We start from the raw sequence: 21,129 nt of genomic DNA on the forward strand, positions 1-21,129 counted from the left end.
CTTCATACATCTGATAGCACTGGAAAGAAGATGAGCCAAACTCTGCCAGAAGTCTTTTCCAAAGGCATCTAATATATATACATATCTGCATGCATACGTTCATACATACATACGTATTCAGTGATGTTTGTGAGTGCATATGTATTATTATTATTCTTTTATCAAATCTTTGATGATTTTGTGGGCAGAAGCAGATTTTGAAGATATTTCTAGACAGATATTCTGGGAATAAGTTCTCCTTAGTAAGGAGGAAGGATGCATGAATAACCTTTGACATATTAAAGGTTACACTGTTGTGAAATAGACTTTTTTTTTTTTTGCTTCAATTTAATATGAAAAAGTATTTTGAAATTTAAAAATAATGCAATTGAAAAAAGTTGAGTTGTTATTTTTGGGATATTAATATGAGGCTGGATATTTAAGAGAAAGCTGCTGACACACACGAATATTCTTTCAGGTGTTCTACCAATAGAAGTCATGTCTTTCCTGTGTGTCTTTTCTCAGGTAAAGAATATTTTCATTTCTTTCACAGGAGGAAAAAATTTTCAAAGCTTTAGTGTGAAAAAATTTAAGAGCCAGATTTTGAACCAAACTTTTTTTTTGCTGTTCTCAAATGAAAACTCTATAAATACAGCTGAAAATAGAACCACTCTCAAAACATTTGTTACAATGGCCCAAAGAAGTTTAGTATGCAAAAGCTGAAATATAAAGTTGATTTAAGATTGAAAAACTAAAAATAATCTGTGCACTTGGTTTGGTCTGCATGTGAACAAGGACTGTGCCAGGAAAATATAATGACAGGAGAGAGAATTTCTCTAACCAGTCGCCATATGCATCAGTATCCACATGGGTGAATCATTCTTTAAGGACTGGTTTGTCACATTATCTGCCCATGAAAGAGAGAGAAGACACATTATAGTTCACATGCTTCTACAGGGTATGAAGGAGAAAAGTGAAGTCTTGGCTTCATCTCTCCTTGCTGCCTCATGCAGGGTGCTGACCAGGCCATCTTTAAATCACTAAACCACAGAGAAAAAAGAAGGAGTGATGCCTTAGAGACGGACCACTGAAACAGAGCTCTGTGTTTGCACCTTGGTTTAAGACTGCACCTAACCCTGCTGCAAGTTCTCCTCCAGGGTTTCTCAATCTGACCACATACAGAGCTTGCCAGGTCAAGACATTACTGTCCTAGGGAGCAGACAGGGTGACAGCATCCGTTTTGGCTTGGTTAAAGGGGAAGTACTCAAAACTCTGTAACTTTTCAAAACTTGATCTATCAGTTCATACAGTTTAACATCTGCTTTGCTCCTTGCTGAACTGAGAGGTTTCTGTGCCAGCTCGCCAGAAATCATTTATCTGGAATTCACACTGGTTTTCATCTTTGCAAGACTTTTTTACTCTGTCTCATGGTGAGTTTGAGAGATTGAGTCTTCACAAAATAAAATCAGGCCCAGTCAGACACTAACACCCTTGGTCTTTGGAAATCTAGTAAGTGTGCAAAATGTTAAATTAGATTTCCTTACAGTAGGCTTATAGGAACAGACCAAGTGATGGATTCCTCATGAAATTCCACAGCTGTGTTTACAAAATGGAAGTTGTGGCAATATTCCCTGTCAAAATGTGAAAACCTATCTGAGTCTGGGCTAATTACAGGACTAACGAAGAACTGTGCTTTCTGGAGAACTGCATACCTTGCTGAGTGGCTCCTAATTTCCAGACCACCATTTGGGGTTACCAATGGGCGAGGCAGGACAAAGCAAAAACCACCTGATTCTTGTTATTTTTCATAGCAAGCTGAAAATTTCTCCAGATCTTCCCAATTTTTGCTGAAATTATTTCTGATAAAGTAAACATTTGTCCTTTTAATACAAAAGAGTTGGGCTCTGAAGTGAAAAAACTGATAGTGTCAATCATAAGTTAAGATGCAGGGTAGTACATGTATCATACACTATCACTGCCTGCTGTGAATGAATAGTCTTTGCTCAGTGAAGCAGCAGCTCTGAAATGTGTTGAACATATGATTTAGGATTTTGTTTACAGTGAGAGACAGGAGAAGGAAATGGCAAAATATATACAACTTGATACTAACCTGGAACAAAATTCTAAGAAAATTACACTTTTAAAATAAACTAAACTACATGGCTGCAATACTTCAACACCTCTCTCTATCCTGTGACTTCTGAAATTGCCAGCATGGTGTGAAAACCATGGTGATTTCTGTGATGTTTCTACTTGGCTGTGATGCAAAAAATGCAGCTTCAATCTTTCTTTGCTGTTTTCAGACCCCCAGTTAATGGTCTGTGCTAATTCTGTTATCACCACACTTATGCAATCCTCAAGGCTGGGTTGCATTTTCAGTTTCCCCCCATAGATAGTAAATTTGTAAAATCAAGAAGTAGCCCAAATAGTGTATTAAAAACAGAGGTAAAGGACTTGTTTCTCAGTTCATGCTCCAAAGCTCTTATCAATTTCCCATATAGGAATAAAGGCTGCATAAGATATTTTATTGTAGTTGAGAATTACTTATCTTCAGAGAGAACAAACCCCTTTCCTTTCCCAGCCCAGGGAATTACAGGAATACCTTGCACAGTCATTTGCCAGCAAAATGGATTTTATGACTTACTGTATCAAAGATTTGCAGCTGGATTGCTAGAATAATACATTTTATCAAGGTGTTTTGGACGAGTTTATGATTTTGGGACTATATCTTGACATTTTCACTTCAGTGGAGTCCAATTTTAGGATAAAAAAACAAAACTTCCTTGAAAAAATGGGCTTTTTATCCTATGCTATCATCTACATCTTTGTCACAAACAGCTTTCAGGCTCCAAAAGTTGACTTGAAACATATAGAAATTAAAGATGTTTGGAGCTCTGCTGAAATGAGAGTTCCCTGCTAAAGATCTGAATGTTCAAGGGTGCTGATCTGGCTGTTCAAGAGTTTGCTTCAGTAGCTGTGGTCAGAGACCTAACACTTCTCCTAGCACCTATGAACAAAAACCATCTAAGGCTATACTCTTCCTGAGTGCAGTCGTCTTCTGTTTGCGATTTATTCACTTTAAAGTCCTTCAAGCAGGCAACTTTGCTCTGTTTTTCACAGTCCAGGAATGACAGTCCTTAGGAACAGTGCTTGTCTCTGCCCTGTCCCTTCTCTTCTGCTACATGCCATCACTATTCACCTGTTCTAACTCAAAACCAACACATGATACAAATGCACAAGTGAAGCATGGTCATTCCTGTTTAACAGCTGGGGAAATTGGGACAGCAAAATGTTCAGGAGCATGTCTAAAGCTGCAGAGGTAGTGACAGAGAAGAGAGAAGCATCAGACTCATGGACCCAAGCCTTACATACCTGAGAGACCTTCCTCAAGACTGTACAAGTCACATTTAATTTATGACCTGATTTAGGATGAAGCACTGTTTGCCATCAATTGCAGAGCAACATTATTGCATCTAACTTTGCCAGGACCCTCAATGAAACAAAAGTCTGGCTTGACCAAAAGGGCCCCAGTCAATTCCGCTGTGTAATTCTTAAACAGAGCTGAATTCTCCTAAACTGCATTTATGCTAAGTTTCATGTCACCTCATGACCTCAATTAAAACCTTTCAGAGGAAATCAGAAGTGCTGGCAAAGTCCTGCAAGATGAATTTCTATGGCTTTCTCATGCTAACTGCTGGTATAAACTTGGCGATTTTAAAGAAGATTTTATAGTGCTGCTGCTGCTATTTTTATTGAAGGTGTCAGAATGCCAGCAGTGATAATGTCTCAGTGAATGAGCAGCTTGCTTTCTCTGGTCCCTTTCCTAAAGCACATAATAGATGTCATTAACATCCAAATAAATCTCCCTTTATGGTACATTTGGTCACAGAGAAGAATAAAGTTATGTTTTCTTAAAGGTCCCATGATTATTTCTGTTATTATTATGGACAAGGGCACAAACTTCTGTAACTTTACTGGTCTTCACTGGACAAGAGAAATTACTCAGAAGAAAAGAATTTAAGAGTCAAGGTTCACAAACAAGATTAAAACCTGCATGCTATTATCTTTACAATACATATATAATATAATTTATTGGATACACAGAACTGTGCCAGGCAAATTCCAGGTACAATGATGAGCACCAAGCTCCACATACAGTTAGCATACATATCCTACAAGTTGGAAAATAAAGGCCAGATGCTTAGTGTTCCTGAATATTACCTTCTTGAAAAGATAGTTGCATTCATCGGCTATTCTTCTGTTGATGCAGAGATTTCAGCTTAAACTTTTCTAATAAATAAATATTTAAATCCTGCCAAGGAGATTATAAATTTTCTTTTTTTTTTTTTTGAATTTGAATAGGCAATTGCACTGAAATGACCATAGAAGTGTTTATTTAATTTTCTCCAAATTCAAGTCAGGACTTCTTGAAGGTTAAAAATTGTTTTCATTATTTTAATTGCAAATAAGTATATTTAAGCATTTCTTGATCCTTATGATAAGCAAAAGCTTGGTAAAACATCCACCATGGCAGGAATGCTTTCAGCAATGATGGAATTTTAAAATAGAAACAGCAGTTTTGAGGAGAATATATTTTTAATTGCATGCCTGTTACAATAGTTTAGACTTGAAAATTAATTGTATAATTAGGATGAAGTTTAGGCATATTTTTAACTTGACTGACCCACAACATAAATATGTTTTGGTTGAACACAGGTTTTGCTTGAACAATTTTAAATCCCCACAATCACAAGTGTGCAGCAACTGCAGCCTCAAATTGTTCATTTAATGTTAATCACAGCCATTGTAATGTGGAGCCAACTGGCTCTAGGGGACATGACCTTATCACACTGGACAGATGGCAAAAAATTTTCAAGCCATGTTAAACCTTTTTCTTGAACACTTTTTTGTTCTTAACATATTCATTGCCGACACCATATATCAGCATTATAGTTTCTCTTCAGGTGAATATGACCAGTTGGCAGTAATAGGTTCAGCTCCGAGAACCTTTCAGACATTGCTTTTTGAGCTGTTTTTATAAATTCACTGTCTGGAAAAACAAGGGAAAAAAAAAAAAAACAAACAAAGAAAGGTAGGGAAAAGCTTTTCATAACCCTTCAGCTTGGCTTAATTCCCATGCAGAGAGAAGAATAAATTAATGCAGACACTGTGTTTTTCTGGCTTGGATGTCATATTTTCTCATGATTGGAAAGATAAGTGGCAGTGCAGGAAGCATGGAAAAGAGAGGGGGAAGCAGAAAATGCAAGAGAAAAAATACATTTGATAATGTTAAACTCAGCTGTAGCAGTATCTGCTAAATGTCTCCTGCATGTATAAAAGTCTTATGTTTCCCTGCATTAATGCTGGGCCTTCACTGATACACTGATGTCTGTCATACTAGTGAAAGAACTGAATATGCTTTGAAGATGCAGTGGAAAACATGTTAATAAATGCCTTTGTCATTGTATCATATTATCGTATGACTTCATGAATGTTCTGTGTAACTATGCAAGCTACAAATGTATTTTATGTGTATCAAGTTTTCTATTCCCTTGGTTTGCCATATTCTTCCTCTGTTCTTGAAGAGAGAAAAATATGGACACCTTTCTCATTATATTTCTGGGGTGAAGAATTATCCCTGTACAGCTCCAATTCAGCAAGTACAGGAAGGTCTTTGTAGGTGAAATAGCACTTTCATCTTCTATAGGCAAATATCTACATGATAAAGCAAAAGATTTTTTAAAGGCACTTTGTACCAAAACCAAGCTCAGCTGCAACTACTCTTATACCCTACTTGGTAAATATCTTGGGTGAGGTGACCTGGTGTACATTAGACATATGTTCTGCATGAGAAATGTGAATATTAGTAGGAAAAATAAGAGCATCCCACCCAGAGAGTTGTCACACAGCGGTCCTAAGAGCAGATTTACTGGGATAATGATGGAAGGAGGTGCAAGAATTGCCTCTCTCAGCAGCAAGGAGCACTCATCCCTGATAAGTAGCATCCCTGCAAAGTTATGCAGTTGCAGATGCATCAAACTGTGAGCACACGGCATGTGTTCTGGGCTGAGAAGCTCCCAGTAATTAAGTTGTACATTCAATTAAACCTAATGCCCCAATAACTTTGAAAAAATGCAAAAGGTCCATGGATGCAGAGAGGAATGAATTCCTCAGGCTCCCTTTATCCACCAATAAACCTACTATAAATGCTCATAACTGGAGGCCCAGATCTTTATATATAGCTGCAAAGCAGTATCTCCATTAGCTTCAGCAGTGACAAGCTGGTTTCTGTAGGTTTCAGATTAGATCACAAAAACTCTAGATAGTGCTCCTGTGATACTTGCGGAAAGAGACAGGGCCAGATGTACTTGGTTACATTTCAGGAGTCAGAGACAAACTTTTAATCTTAGTTCTAATCATATATCAGTTCCCTAAGGCTTTTCAAAAATAGATAGGGAAAAAGTTTAAAAAAATGTCAAAACTAATGCCAGTATTTTCTACTATTTAGAAAGCAATACTCCAGCTCTTTTACTCAGGGTTTCTGAAGAATTTGCCAGGCTTATGTTTGTTCACGTAAGTTCAATTCTCTAAAAATGAAGAAAACTGACAGTGTGGCTGATTGCAGACAGAACCAAAGCACCTCTTTCAAACTAAACCCTTAATTATTAGGCAGCTGCACCTACTGAATATTTTAGCTGCGAAGAGAAGCTCACCTAAAGAATCATAGAATCATAGAATCACAGAATGGGTTTGGTTGGAAAGGACATTAAAGCTCATCCAGTTCCAAACCCCTGCCATGGGCAGTGACATCTTCTGCTAAAGCAGGTTGCTCCAAGCCCTGTCCGACCTGGCACTGAAAACTGCCAGGGATGGAATATTTCTTGGGCAGCCAGTTCAGTGCCTCACCACCAGTAAAGAACCAGTTTAAAATATTCATGTTTAGCAGCATTGAAATTTACCCAAAGAGAGTTACAAGGTCTTCTTATCTTTCTGGCAAGTAACTCCATGTCCTCCCTTCCCTGCCTCAAATCCCATGCTTATGCAGCTCACCACAAAGTAACCTACCAACAGACTACATCTCTGGTGATGTAGGGGTGCTAATGCAGATATTTTAATTACTTGTTGTTTTCTCATGCTCTACCCTGTCTCTGTTCTTTTTTTTTGTTTTCTTTCCCCTCCCCTGTGTCTCCTGTGTTAGGTTTAGAAGGCAAACTGTGAGAAACAGAGCCTGTCCTTTTATTGTGCTAACAAAGACTTCCCAGGAAATCCAAGCCTACATTTGAATATAGACTCAAATACTCTGCTGTATATATTACTTCTCCTGTTTGTTTGCATTCCTCAGATGAGTCATCTTAGGGTAGAGAAAGTAGGAATCATTCATCATCCTCAATAAAACAGAGCAAGTGAATGAAAATATCATTCAGTGAGACAACAGACCAAATGCAGAGCCTTTGCAGAGAGGTTTCCTTTCAGATGAGAAATCAGTGACCTAAGAATGGTGGGCTGGGGTGTGGAGGTGAGGGAAGGAGGAGACCGATTTCTCAAGACAGGCTTTAGGATGTGGTTTGACAATTATTAACCAGGAAACACGGCTGAATGCAAAGTGACAAAGCAGAATGGGGAACTGCAGTGCTGCTGAACCAAAACTGAAGGAAAAGGTGCTGGTGGGTGAACTGAAAGACGAAATGTGTACTTGGCTAGAATCGATAATAAAGCACACTGCACTCAGTTTGGCAGCAGGTGCCAAGAGCTTATCAAAACCAACATATTCCTGTGTAGTGAAAGGCAGTACAGTAACTACGTGATTGCTGTGCAGACTATATAAAACTGTATAAAAACTTCCTTATTGTACTTAAGTCAGCAGGAGACAGAGATCCTTGCTGGCCTTGCAGGAAGAGAGGAGACTGATAGAGTCATCTTGTCTTACACAAAGTAGAGCACACAGCAAATACCCTTAGTATAGAAAAAGAGTAAAAGATTCTAAGATCCAAACCTAAGAGCAGCCTGATTGTTGGTGGCTTATTTGCTACAAATAAATCTAATTTGCTACAAATAAACCTAGCCACAGAGAGAGATCTAAAACAAAGCTGAATATTAGCATATGTAGGTATAAGTTTTATAAATGAATATGCAAAATTTACTCACTCAAATCACAGTGCCAGGAACTCATTACTGAATGCACTGACCCACCAATACAGAACAGCACTAATTACAAAGTGGTGATTGTCTGTGATTTCATGACATGATTAATGAGCTTGATTTTCCACTGGGTGATTATTGATTGAAATTGTGTCTGGTAATTATGTATGTAAGCTACTCAAACTTAGACAAAGATGCATTCCAAAGACGTATCTTTGGAAAAACTTTTGGCATATTAAAGTCAATGGCTTGCTGTTTAGCTCACCTGCAAGGAATTACATGGCTGATACTGAGCTTAGAAGAGCATTTGTTGCAATAGAGTGGCCTGCAAGAACTGCTGGCTGCTGAACACTTCCCAGAGATAAGAAAGATCCTTCAAATCCTTCAGACCTCTATGCAGTTACTGAAGATTTACAGGATATGTTTTTCATCTTTTACAAAACAAGGTTTTGCAATAGAGATGAAATTGGATTGGACCAGCAGCTGGCCCTGTCAGGCATGCAAGCTGAATTAAAAGAGAGCAGAAGAAAAATTCCTTCTCTATAACCTGAGCCAGATGGTTGGCAATCCAGACTCATGTCTGAGTGGAAATAGATGGCTGATTTGTCCACACATTTTTTGATTTATTAAATAAAATTGCTAGTGGAATAAAGACAAGTTAGAAATGGTGATATGAAAATAAAATTTATAGAAATATTTTTAAAAGGAGCATATCAGAGAAGACAGTTCAGTTGTACTGGCACCACACACAGCCAGAGGAAAAAATGTTGTAAATTGACAAGAAAAATGTGTTAAAAATGGATATATATATATATGAAAAAAAATCATATCAATGCCTTAAAAAGACAAAGAAGCCATGCCAGTGAGATTTTGACAGGAAGAGAGAAGCTGAAAAAGAGGTGGCAAAGAGATAAAAGATGCTGCAGATGTTGTAAACAGTGAACTAGGTAGAAAGAGACAAGAGAAGGGCATCAGAGAATTGAAAGGAATAAAAAATGTAGGTGTAGAGGAAAGAAACATTAGGGAAGCATTGTGTTCTGCGTGCCATTAGTAGTTTGATCAGATCTCAGAAAATGAGTTCACTTTGATGCAGCCCACATCACTACTTGTATAATGGGTAAAAGAAGTAAGGAAAAAAGATGATAGATGTTCAATCAGCAAAAGCTATATAAAGGGAACTGCATTTGAGGTAATTGTAAATGGGGAAGGAGATGTCTGTGCTGTAAAAAGGAGGATGTTTACAGAAAGGATCAGCAGCTGCATTTTGCTAGTCAACAACGACTGGTTCATGGCCCAAGGTAGATATCTCAGACTGGACACTGATAAAAACTATCTCATTCCCTAGCAAGAGAAAAACACTGAATAGTAGAAAAGGTGAGTGATGCACACTGTAGAGTGTCTGGGAGGGATGTGATAGAATAACCGAGGAACAACCGAGTACAGGATACCAGAATATGACAATGTTTGACCCTTGCAAAAAGACATGTCTGTATAGTACAGTTCCTCCATAATAATATGACAATGTTGAGCACACCCTTGCAAAAAGTTATGTCTGTATAGTACTGTTCCTTCATAATAATCCAGAGCCAGCACAGAAGGGAGAGGAAAATGTTTATTTTTATGATGGTCACTATCTCTCACTATCTCTTGCAGAGGGGATCCTAGCAAGTGAATAATTGGTGTGACTGGTTTTGAAACTACCTCCCAACAAGTGCAAAAAGTGCTTTCGGAAAACAAAATTAAACCTAAGGAGAAGTTGCCATAGCCAAATGTTCCTCAGGTTTCTCCAGCTGACATGTAACATTTTGATCTGTACTCTAGTGGAGGACCCTTCCGCATTAATCTACTTCTGATAGCTTCTCCCTGTAAATGTGAAAGCAAACAAATCATCCAGGTAGTTAGTGGTAGAATTTCTCCCCATCTATTGCATACAGTTTCATGGCCAGCATCTATCTCCATCTCCTGCATTCAATATTGCACTAGCACAATCTCTTTACCAACAGGTCATCATGTTTAGTTGCCTTATTTGTTATTATAACAGTAAAAATATGATACAAAATATGTATTTGCAAATAAAATGCTTCAGCTCAACAATTATAATTAGTCTAAGGACAGATTCTTGACCTGTGAAATAATGCAGATGGATTGAAATCAAAGGTACAGTGGTAAACTCTTCGGTTCAGTGGCCTTATCCCATTGAAATAATTATCTTTATCATATTCTCATTTATACCAATTGTTTATGTCTACAGAAAATATTAACAATTTCTCACATAATTTCAACTTGTTAATTGTTCTCTTTTTTTCAGTATTTCTACTGTTTACCTTAATTCCTGCTGCCATCAAATTAAATTACATACTATGCTATAATTTGTGCTGATTTGCAGGAAAGAAGAGGCAGAAATGTTTATTATCAAACAAGCTACACAATAGGTAGAAGTTGATCTGTGAGTAATGAACCTAATGAAGCTAATGTGTTTGAAGCTAACCTTTGTCTCTTTTGCCACTTTTCTGACAAGAGCTCTGAGTCCTTCCACTTTTTCCAATGATTCTCAGTTTCCCATTTCCCTCAGCACTCCTATACGTTTTAAGTGAGTACTACCAGGTTTCTCTCATGTTCCCAAAGTCTTCTAGGCTATTATGCACATCTGTTCCCCAACCTCCTCGACTCTGTTTAACACCTTTCACCATGTGAATAATCTTTCTACATAATGCTGATTAATTTCTCTTCACAAAATGCCTAAGCTCTCACCCTCTCTTCTGTCTATATATTTTTTTTGGCTTACCCTTGGGAAATAGTTGGAATATACTGCAGGCAACCTGCAAATATGTATTTTTTGATCTGCCATCTGCTGTTACCATTCAAATTAACTGGATGAGAGCTGAGTTTTTGCTACTTTTTCTTCAGTAGTAGCATTCAATTTTATCTTTCCTTCACTCAGCTGTATGGGAACTCAATATCTTTCAAAATTCAACCTTTTTCAAATTCCATTGCATCTGACAAGAAGATTAAAGGTTATTAGAGAAAGTTAAATTTACTGACAGCTGGAAAGGCAGAATAAGATCATGACTGGAGGAACATTTTCCCTTTAGGAAACCAAGCTAAAACCTGTCTCCTCAGAAATACAAGGCCTGACTCATCTGGGTAGCTGAGGGATTCTTCCAGAGAAGCATATAATTATCATGATGGTGTGGTTCTGATGCAACACTGGGAAGAATGGCTGATATACCATATGGTTGCATCTTCTTTCAGAGACACCTCAATAGGCTGGAGAAATGGACCCAGTGGAATCTTGTGAGTACAGCAAAGGGAATTGCCAAGTCTTCTGCAGAAAGGGGCTTGAGAGTTCTCATGGGCAGCAAGTTGAACAGGAGCTATCAATGTGCCTGTATAGTAAACAATGTCTAATAACCTCTTAGGCCACATTAGGACCATAAGAAAACAAAATTTGTTGTAGATTCTTTGGAGCTTCCAAGAAAACAAGAAAACATAGAGGGAAGTAACATAGCATAGACAGGCCCAAGAAAGCTGGTTGATATTCAAGGATTACCTCTTCAAAGCTCAGGAGTGACATATCTCTACAAAGTAAGGCAGGAATGCAAGAAGGTGTATGTGGATGAACAAGTTGCTCCTGGATAAACTCCAGCATAAAAAAGAGGCCTAAAGAAGGTGGAGGCAAAGACAGGAAACCTGGGAAGAATAAAGAGACAGTGCAGCCGGGGATCAAGTTAGGAAAGCTATTGCCCTGACAGAATTAAATCTGACCAAGGACATTAAGGGCAACAAGAAAAACTTCTATAGGAACATTGGGGATAAAAGGTAGACAAGGGAAAATTTAGGCCCCTTCTTTAATGAAATGGGAGACCTGGTTATGTGAGACATGGAGAAGGCCAAGATATTCAATGGTAGATTTAGGTGGATCTTAGGAAGAAGTTCTTCCCTGTAAGGGTGGTGAGGCCCTGACAGAGGCTGCACAGAGGGGCTGTGGCTGCCTCATCCCGGGCAGTGTTCAAGGCCATGTTGGACAGGGCTTGCAGCAACCTGGTCTAGTGGAAGCTGTCCCTGCACATGGAAGGGTCTTGGAACTAGATGATGCTTAAGGTCCCTTCCAGTCAAAACCTTTTTATGATTTTGTGATTCTATGAACTTTCATACCCAAGATCTCCAAATATCAAAAGCAGCTTTGAGCATAAGAGTCCTTCCAAGTGAGAGGAATAGTTGAAGAATGATAGAATACATACTTTGTGATTGAAGTTTTTCTGATACACCTTGTGAATCTTTGAAAAAACTGCTCCTAAAGTAAAAATAATAAGGAAATATTTCAGCTTTTAACAATATTTTCTCTTCCATGGTACATTTGTACTTTCTAATGTTTTCAATAAGCAATTTTGGTTTTTTTCTGATGCTGCCTTGCATGCAATGGAAAAGCTAGACATAATGAATATTTGCTGAGACACTTCATTAACCTTCTTGAAACCACCTTTAAACTCACCCTGATGTAGAAATCTGAGAGGATTTTAACAGCTGCACAATGAGACAACTGCTATAACTCTTGAACAGTGCTGAGTTGCTCAATGGATGGCATTTAAGGTTTTGGGGCAGATTTCTCTCTCTTTTTCCACACTTTAAGCAACAGTAATTATGATGATCATCGTCATAATAAGCATAATAATACATTTTCTGCAATTCGGCATTGTACCATTTTACATATACTATTTGAAGGCACTCCCATTAACTTCCAATAAGGTCAGAGTAAGAAAAAATGCAAATATTGGTACAAATGACCCCCTCTAATTGCTCTCTGTGCTCCACCATGCTTCCCCAGACCTACTTTTCATGTTAGAGTTATCAGGCTCTTTCATCTACTTCCTGTGCTGGGCAGTGGCATATTTGCAACACAGTTTCCTTCTGGCACTCTTTTCTCCCTCGTTAGCTCCTGGGGGTTCCTGTAATTGTCAGAGACGCAATTTGTGGAGGTTTTCTGATGTCAAGTTAAAGCAGTGTCTTCAAGGTTAGAAGTGATTTTGGGCTGTAGCATGAGAGGTAAAAATGCTTGTTTCCCCTGATCTGTTCTGTTTAATTAAAGATTCCTGGGAGATGTGTCCATGTTATCACTCTACATTTAAAGGCTAGGAAGGAAAGGGTGCCTTAGTCTTAGAAAAAGACACTGACTCCTGGTCTCCATATGGAATACACCAGAGGAAAGGTTGTTAGTGATCGCTAGTTGCTCCACAGGACGGGAAGGCAGATGATTAAAGTCTGAAAGCATGACAACCCTAACATTTACATTTTAATGTGTACAGATGAGGCCACCTGAGGCTGTAACTAACAGTATGACCTAATGGTGGAATAGGGAAACATGGAAGTCTTGTAATATATCATGAAGTCCCCATGACTCCAAAGCTAGGAAAACAGAAGAGCCTGCTGTTTCCATGCGAGGAATTTCACACTATCTGTAGGCAGAAAAGTTTTTATCCCCCCTTACAATAGAAAGCATACGTATATTACGCTTTTAAAAAAGAAATTATTTTCTCTTCTTGCTTTTTTGTCAGGCAGTGTGGTCTTAAATCACTGCTGGAAAGGCATAGAATTACTGTAGGAGGATCATATGCAATGACAACGCTTTAGGCTTTTTCTGCTTCTCCGTGATATTCTTCAGTTTGAGGAAGATGCAATGAAAGACTGCAGCATCCCCTGTTCTGGTAAGCTTTGTATTTGTTTTTTGTTGGTTTTGGGCTGTTTGGGGCTTTTTTTTTCTCTGTAAAGAAAGCTGATATAGACTCATGCATTGCTAAGAAAACTCATGGCCTTTCTCTTACTCCAGGGAGCAAACCCAGGACACTGAACCTCTGAGAAAGTGGTAGGAAGGAAGGAACTTTCGCTGTAGGGAAGTGAGTAAAATTACAAGTCCAGACATTCTAAATTTTACTGCCTGCTGTTTTACAGCTACTGGTGATTTTCTTTTGTTGTTGTTGTTGTTTGGATCACAAGCCTCATTATAAGCAAATTCCCCTTTCTGCTCCCTTTACGAGCTAAGTACCACCTATCAGCTTCATGGTGAGAAGACATTAAGTCACACCAGTGAGACCTGGGAGGAGAACAAAGCTGCCTAATAAAACAAAATTACTGCTCAACTGCTTCATTTCTCAGGCTTTTTGGCTGTCTCGATGCAAACTGAATGCTTCAGTAGGCTACGTGGCATTACCCATGTTCAGGTAAATGATAGAAGGGGACTTTTACCATTAGATTGCCTCATGCTTAGATGGCAAAGGCCTGAGATCTGAAGTTTGCCCTCCACAAGTAACATTTGGATATTTTTTGTCTGGAAATGCTTCAATCAAGTCTGCTCCTAAATTTATTAAGTGGTGGAAAAGGAGATGAATTAAAAAATAAGACAGTAAGTAATGCTGCACTACTCTCCATTCAGAAGTTTGGTTAGCCTTCTCCTTAGAGAACATAGAATCATAGAATCGTTAGGGCTGGAAAGGACCTTAAGATCACCTAGCTCCAACCCCCCTGCCATGGGCAGGGACACCTTACGCTAAATCATATCACCCAAGACCTCGTCCAACCTGGTCTTGAACACTGCCAGGGATGGAGCATTCACAACATCCCTGGGCAACCTGTTCCAGTGCCTCACCACCCTAACAGGAAATAATTTCCTTCTTACATCCAATCGAAACTTCCCCTGTTTAAGTTTTAACCCATTACCCCTTGTCCTATCACTATGGTCCCTAATGAAGAGTCCATCTCCAGTATCCCTATAGGCCCCCTTCAGATACTGGAAGGCTGCTATGAGGTCTCCACGCAGCCTTCTCTTCCCCAGGCTGAACAGCCCCAACTTCCTCAGCCTGTCTTCATACAGGAAGTGCTCCAGTCCCGTGATCATCCTTGTGGCATTTCTCTGGACTTGTTCCAACAGTTCCATGTCCTTTTTATGTTGAGGACACCAGAACTGAACACAATACTCCAGGTGAGGTCTCACAAGAGCAGAGTAGAGGGGCAGGATCACCTCCTTTGACCTGCTTGTCACGCTCCTTTTGATGCAGCCCAGGATACGGTTGGCTTTTTGGGCTGTGAGCGCACACTGAAGCCGGTTCATGTTCATTTTCTCATCAACCAGCACCCCAAGTCCTTCTCCTCAGGGCTGCTCTGAATCTCTTCTCTGCCCAACCTGTAGCTGTGCCTGGGATTGCTCCAACCCAGGTGTAGGACCTTGCACTTGGCATGGTTAAACTTCATGAGGTTGGCATCAGCCCACCTCACAAGCGTGTCAAGGTCCCTCTGGATGGCATTCCTTCCCTCCAGCGTACCAACTGAACCACACAGCTTGGTGTCATTGGTAAACTTGCTGAGGGCACACTCAATCCCACTGTCCATGCCAGCAATGAGGATGTTAAACAAGACCGGTCCCAACACTGAACCCTGAGGGACACCACTCGTTACTGGTCTCCAGCTGGACATTGAGCCATTGACCACAACTCTTTGTGTGCGGCCATCTAGCCAGTTCCTTATCCACTGAGTTCCATCCATCAAATTGATGTCTCTCCAATTCAGAGACAAGGATGTCGTGTGGGGCAGTGTTGAATGCTTTGTGCAAGTCCAGGTAGATGACATCCACTGCTCTACCCCTGTCCATCAGTTCTGTAGCCCCATCATAGAAGGCCACCAAATTGGTCAGGCAGGATTTCCCCTTAGTGAAGCCATGCTGGCTGTCACCAAGCACCTTGTTGATTTTCATGTGCCTTAGCATGCCTTCCAGGAGAATTTGCTCCAAGATTTTGCCAGGCACAGAGGTGAGACTGACTGGTCTGTAATTCCCCAGGTCATCTGTTTTCCCCTTCTTGAAAATGGGGGTTATATTTCCCTTTTTCCAGTCATCGGGAACTTCACCTGACTGCCATGATTTTTCAAATATGATGGCCAGCGGCTTCGCAACTTCATTTGCCAGCTCCTTCAGGACCTGCAGATGGACCTCATCAGCACCCATGGACTTGTGCACATTCAGATTTTTAAGATGGTCCTCTCCTTCAGTGGGCGCAAGGTCTTCATTCTCACAGTCCCTGCATCTGCCTTCCAAGACTTGGGTGGTGCTGTCAGAGCCTTTGCCAGTGAAGACTGAGGCAAAGAAGTCATTCAAAACCTCAGCCTTCTCCAAATCCTGCGTAGCCAGTTCTCCTGAGAGCTTCCTGAGGGGGCCTACATTCTCCCTAGTCTGTTTTTTATTTGCTATGTACCTGTAGAATCCCTTCCTGTTATCTTTAATACCTCTAGCTAAGTTTAATTCTAACTTGGCCTTAGCGTTCCTAACCTGGTCCCTAGCTTCTCGGACAACATCCCTGTACTCTTCCCATGCCACCTGTCCTTGCTTCCACTTATTATAAGCCTCTTTTTTTCATTTGTGTTTTCCTCAGGAGCTCCTTATCCATCCAAGGAGGTCTCCTGGCCCTCCTGCTGCACTTCCTTCTGGTTGGGATGCAACACTCCCGAGCTTGTAGTAGGTGATCCTTGAATATCAACCAACAGTCTTGGGCCCTTCTGCCCTCTAGGGCTGTATCCCATAGAACCTTCTGAAGCAGGTTCCTGAAGAGGCCAAAGTCTGCTCTTTTGAAGTCCAGGGCAGTGAGTTTGCTGCATGCTCTTCTCACTGTCCTGAGGATCTCAGATTCCACCATCTCATGATCGCTGCATCCAAGGCTGCCCTGGAGAGTCACATTTCCAACGAGTCATTCCCTGCTGGTGAGCATGAGGTCAAGCATGGCACCTCTCCTTGTCGGCTCCTCTATTACTTGCAGAAGTAAGTTGGCTTCTACACAATCGAGGAACCTCCTGGATTGCTTCTGCCAGGCCGTACCATCCTTCCAACAGATGTCAGGGTGGCTGAAGTCACCCATGAGAACAAGGGTCTGTGAGCGTGAGGCTTTACCTATCTGTCTATAGAGTGCTTCATCAGCAGGTTCTCCTTGATCAGGTGGTCTGTAACAGATCCCCACAGTAATGTCTCCCATAGCTATATTCCCTTTAACCCTGACCCACAAACTCTCTGTGGACTGCTCACCTGTCCCCAGACAGAGTTGTATACTCTCCTGCCTGCCCCTAACGTAAAGGGCAACTCTCCCTCCCCACCTGCCAGGCCTGTCTTTCCTAAAGAGCCTGTAACCTTCCATTCCAACACTCCAGTCATAGGAGCCATCCCAACATGTTTCTGTGATGCCTATTATATCATATCCCCATAGACGTGCCCACATCTCTAATTCCTCTTGTTTGTTCCCCATGCTGCAGGAGTTTGTATAGCGGCATCTGAGCCTAGCTCCAACTGAAGCCGGCTCATTGGCTGGAGCAGCTGGGGTATCTATACATTGCTCCAGGCATTTATTATAAGTCCCACTGGTGGATTTTGGCTTTTGTGATTTTGTAGCACTGAGAATAAAGTATGGAAATTGTGTTTCCACAATATTTTAAATATAAAGACCATGCAGGTAAGTAATCAGGGAGTTCTTTAACCCAGAAACAAAACCAAAAACCCAACAAAAGAAACTACAGGTTTTGGATGTCTTACTTGAAACATTATCAGGTATCTTTTTTTTTTTTTTAATATTGGATGTCCCTGCCTGCATTCTGATACAGTCAAAGCCTTAATAGCTACAGGAAAAACTAAAAAGCCAGATTAACAGTTTATAGATACAGAAAATTATAATCATTTGTTTTAACCCTCTTGTACTAACAGGGACTATAGACATCCCCTGAATTAACTCCCGTGTAAATTATAATTTAATTTTTAGTGAGAAAAATCATATAATCCCAGAATTGTTAGAGCTGAAACTTATCTTTAAAGACCATCTACTTCCAACCCCCTGCCATGGGCAGGGACCTCTTCCACTAGAGCAGATTGCTCCAAGCCCCATCCAACCTCGCCTTGAACACTGCCATGGATGGGGCAGCCACAGCTTCTCTCGTGTCCTGGGTTCATCAGTAACAGTCATTTTTCTCCTTCTTAGTAGCTGGTGCAGCATTGTGTTTTGACTTCCAGCCTGGGAACAGCGCTGATAACACGACTGTTTTTAGTTGTTGCTCAGTAATGTTTACTCTGACCAAGGACTTTCTGAGTCTCGTGCTCTGCCAAGGAGGAGGGGAAGCAGAGACAGGACACCTGACCCAGGCTAGCCGAAGAGGTATTCCATACCACAACACATCATGCCCACGATAAAAACTGGGGGCAGTTACCCAGAAGGGTTAGATCACTGCTCAGGTCTGGCTGGGTATCAGTCAACAGATGGTGAGCAGTTGTATTCTCTTCCCTTCTTATTTCCATTATTATTATTATTGGTGATAGCACTAGTAGTTTGTGTTACACCTTACTTACTGGGTTGTTCCTATCCCAACCTGTGTGAGTTACATTCTTTTGATTCTCCTCCCCATCCCTCTGGGAGCAGGGGGAGGAAAATAGGGAAGTGAGCGAGTGGCTGCATGGTTCTGGGTTGCTGGCTGGGCTTAAACCACGACATCTGGGGATCCTGTGCCAACGTCTCAACACCCTCACAGGGAATAATTTCTGCCTAAGAGCTCATCTCAGTCTACCCTCTGGCAGGTTAACGCCATTTCCCCTTGTCCTGTCCCTACATCCCTTGGCCAAAGCCCTTGTCCAGGTTTCCTGTAGCCCCTTTAGGCACTGGAGCTGCTCTAAAGTCTTCCATTAAGGAGCCTTCTCTTTTCCAGGCTGAACCAGCCCAGCTCTCTCAGCCTGGCTTCAGAGCAGAACTGCTCCAGCCCTCGCAGCATCTCTGTGGCCTCCTCTGGAGTCGCTACAACAGCTCTAGGTCCCTCCTGTGCTGTTGCCCCAGAGCTGGATCAGGACTGCAGGGGGTTCTCCCCAGAGCACAGCAGAGGGGCAGGATCCCCTTCCTCAACCTGCTGCTCACACTCTGGGGATGCAGCCCAGCATATGGGGGGGTTCTAGGCTGCAAGCACACACTGCTGGTCTATGTTGAGCTCCTTGTCAATCAGCACTCACAAGTCCTTCCCCTCAGGGCTGCTCTCAATCCATTCACTGTCTAGCCTGTGTTTGTGCTTGGTATTGCCCTGACCCAGGTGCACCACCTTGCACTTGGCCTGATTGAACTTCATGAGGTTCACATGGGAGCTTCAAGTATGTCAAGGTCCCTCTGGATCTCATCCCTTCTCTCCAGCATGTCAACCACCCCACACAGCTTTGTGTTGCAAGCAAGCTTGCTGAAAGCGCACTCAATCCAACTGCATATGTCATTGGCAAAGATGTTGAACAGGATCGGTCCCAGCAGCAGCCCCTGTGAGATACCACCCATTTGTGATCCCTACTTGGGCATCGAGCCATTAACTGCAACTCTTTGAGTGCAACCATCCAGCCGATTCTTTATCCTCCTGGTGGTCCACCCATGAAATCCATGCCTAGCCTGTTAATATGAAACAAAACCACTTTCTGTCTCCATTAAAACTATTGCTGATGGGATCTAAGGAACTAAATCACCATGCAAGTGAGGCTAGCAGTAGCAAAGGTCAATCTTTTGCATATATTTCTCTGTATAAATATGAAAGAGAAGTGAAATGCCTTACTAATATAAAGATGCTTCATTCCTTGCACAGAATACACAGTACCATATCTAAGAAAAAAGAAAGAGTTCAATTTCTTAAAACAGGCCATAGGGCTGGTAATTCACCCTCAGAGATTTTACAAATAGAAGCACAGAAAGAAACCTTGTTATTGTATTTAACATTAGATTTGAACGAAGTTGAACTAACTGGGTATCTGTCACTGAGAAGATTAATTGATTTCCTATGGGGAATATGTTAGATCTCATTTGTTTGGGCTTCAGTAAAACATTTTTTATGGTGCACATAGGAAAAGCCAGTGGTATTTGAGAAGAAAGGATGAATATGATAATTGCATTATGAATAAGGAGCTGGCTACCTAGGCATCCATTAGCTTTTTGAAAACCGAACTGCATTACTGGAGAAGAGTTATTAATGGTGTTTCTCCAAGACCAATCAGGACAGGGATTGCTGTGGATTTTTATTTTTATAAATGACTTTGGTATAAAATAAGTCAAATTAACAATATATGACTAAGTTTAGTTAAATAGAGGTAAATATATTGTGCAATTATTTTCTAGTAACAGAGAAGTGTAACCTATAGAAATCTTTTTTTAAGAGTAAAATTACTTTTGCAATAAGCACTAATTAATGTGTTAATAAGAATTCATTCCCTAAGGAAATTGTTTAATAAAGTTCCTGCTGATCTTAAATTTAACTTTTATCACCTCTGGATCAGGGTCATGAAAACTGTACTTTAAGATATACCAGGAAGGGGAGAAAGGTTCACGTAAAAGGACAATGATAAGCTGAAAATAAATAATAATAAATAACATATTTAGGCTGAAAATGAAAATGTTTCTAGGAAGAAAACCAGTGAGATTCAGGACACGGTTGTTCATTTTAGGATCAAAGAACAGAAGATAATCCCATTTAAGAGAGGGCTGGATTATAAAAAGGATTATATGAGATAGCTGCTGAAAAACTGATTTATAACAATCCTTTCTTCTCTCTCATTATTCTTAACGCTTCTGTGTCTTGCAATTACTAAATTCTAAAATGTGTCTAAAGAAGCCTATTTCTCGAAGACTTTTACTCACTGATTTACACCACAAGAGCTTCCCCATAGCAACCAACCTGCTTCAGCCACTGCTGGAAATGAATGTCCATGAACCCAACCGATGGCTGATGGGCTCTGTACTCTTTCACTGTGTGCTGGTCAGCACAAGCCATCAGCTTTGGGTACTTTTAGTGAAGGCAAGAAAAAGACTCATGTTAGAAAGGTTTAGTGGCTCTGCGTGAGTTTTGCTCTCAAGTTAAGGTAAGTTTACTGCCTCTGAAACATGGTTTAAGTACTCAGATGTTTGGCTTAAAACCCAACTTTAGCCTTGGAACTAATATATGTACTAATTATTACCTGCTTATTTCCTTATTGCTTTTTTGTGA

The 21,129-nt window shown here is 40.6% G+C and overlaps 1 long non-coding RNA gene across 1 annotated transcript in view; it reads left to right on the forward strand.

Moving 5' to 3' along the window:
- LOC130593431 (uncharacterized) overlaps positions 1-21,129 on the forward strand; it is a 41,478-nt gene that overhangs the window by 1,316 nt on the left and 19,033 nt on the right. The window contains exon 2 of the long non-coding RNA XR_008970804.1: positions 13,671-13,820. This is a non-coding gene — a long non-coding RNA (uncharacterized LOC130593431). The remainder of the gene's footprint in view (positions 1-13,670; positions 13,821-21,129) is intronic.

Source organism: Pezoporus wallicus, unplaced genomic scaffold (genome assembly GCF_028554395.1).
Source record: "Pezoporus wallicus isolate ANWC-B61680 ecotype Strahan unplaced genomic scaffold, APGP_CSIRO_Pwel_v1 contig_8473, whole genome shotgun sequence".
In the NCBI taxonomy this organism is placed as follows: Eukaryota; Metazoa; Chordata; class Aves; order Psittaciformes; family Psittacidae; genus Pezoporus; species Pezoporus wallicus.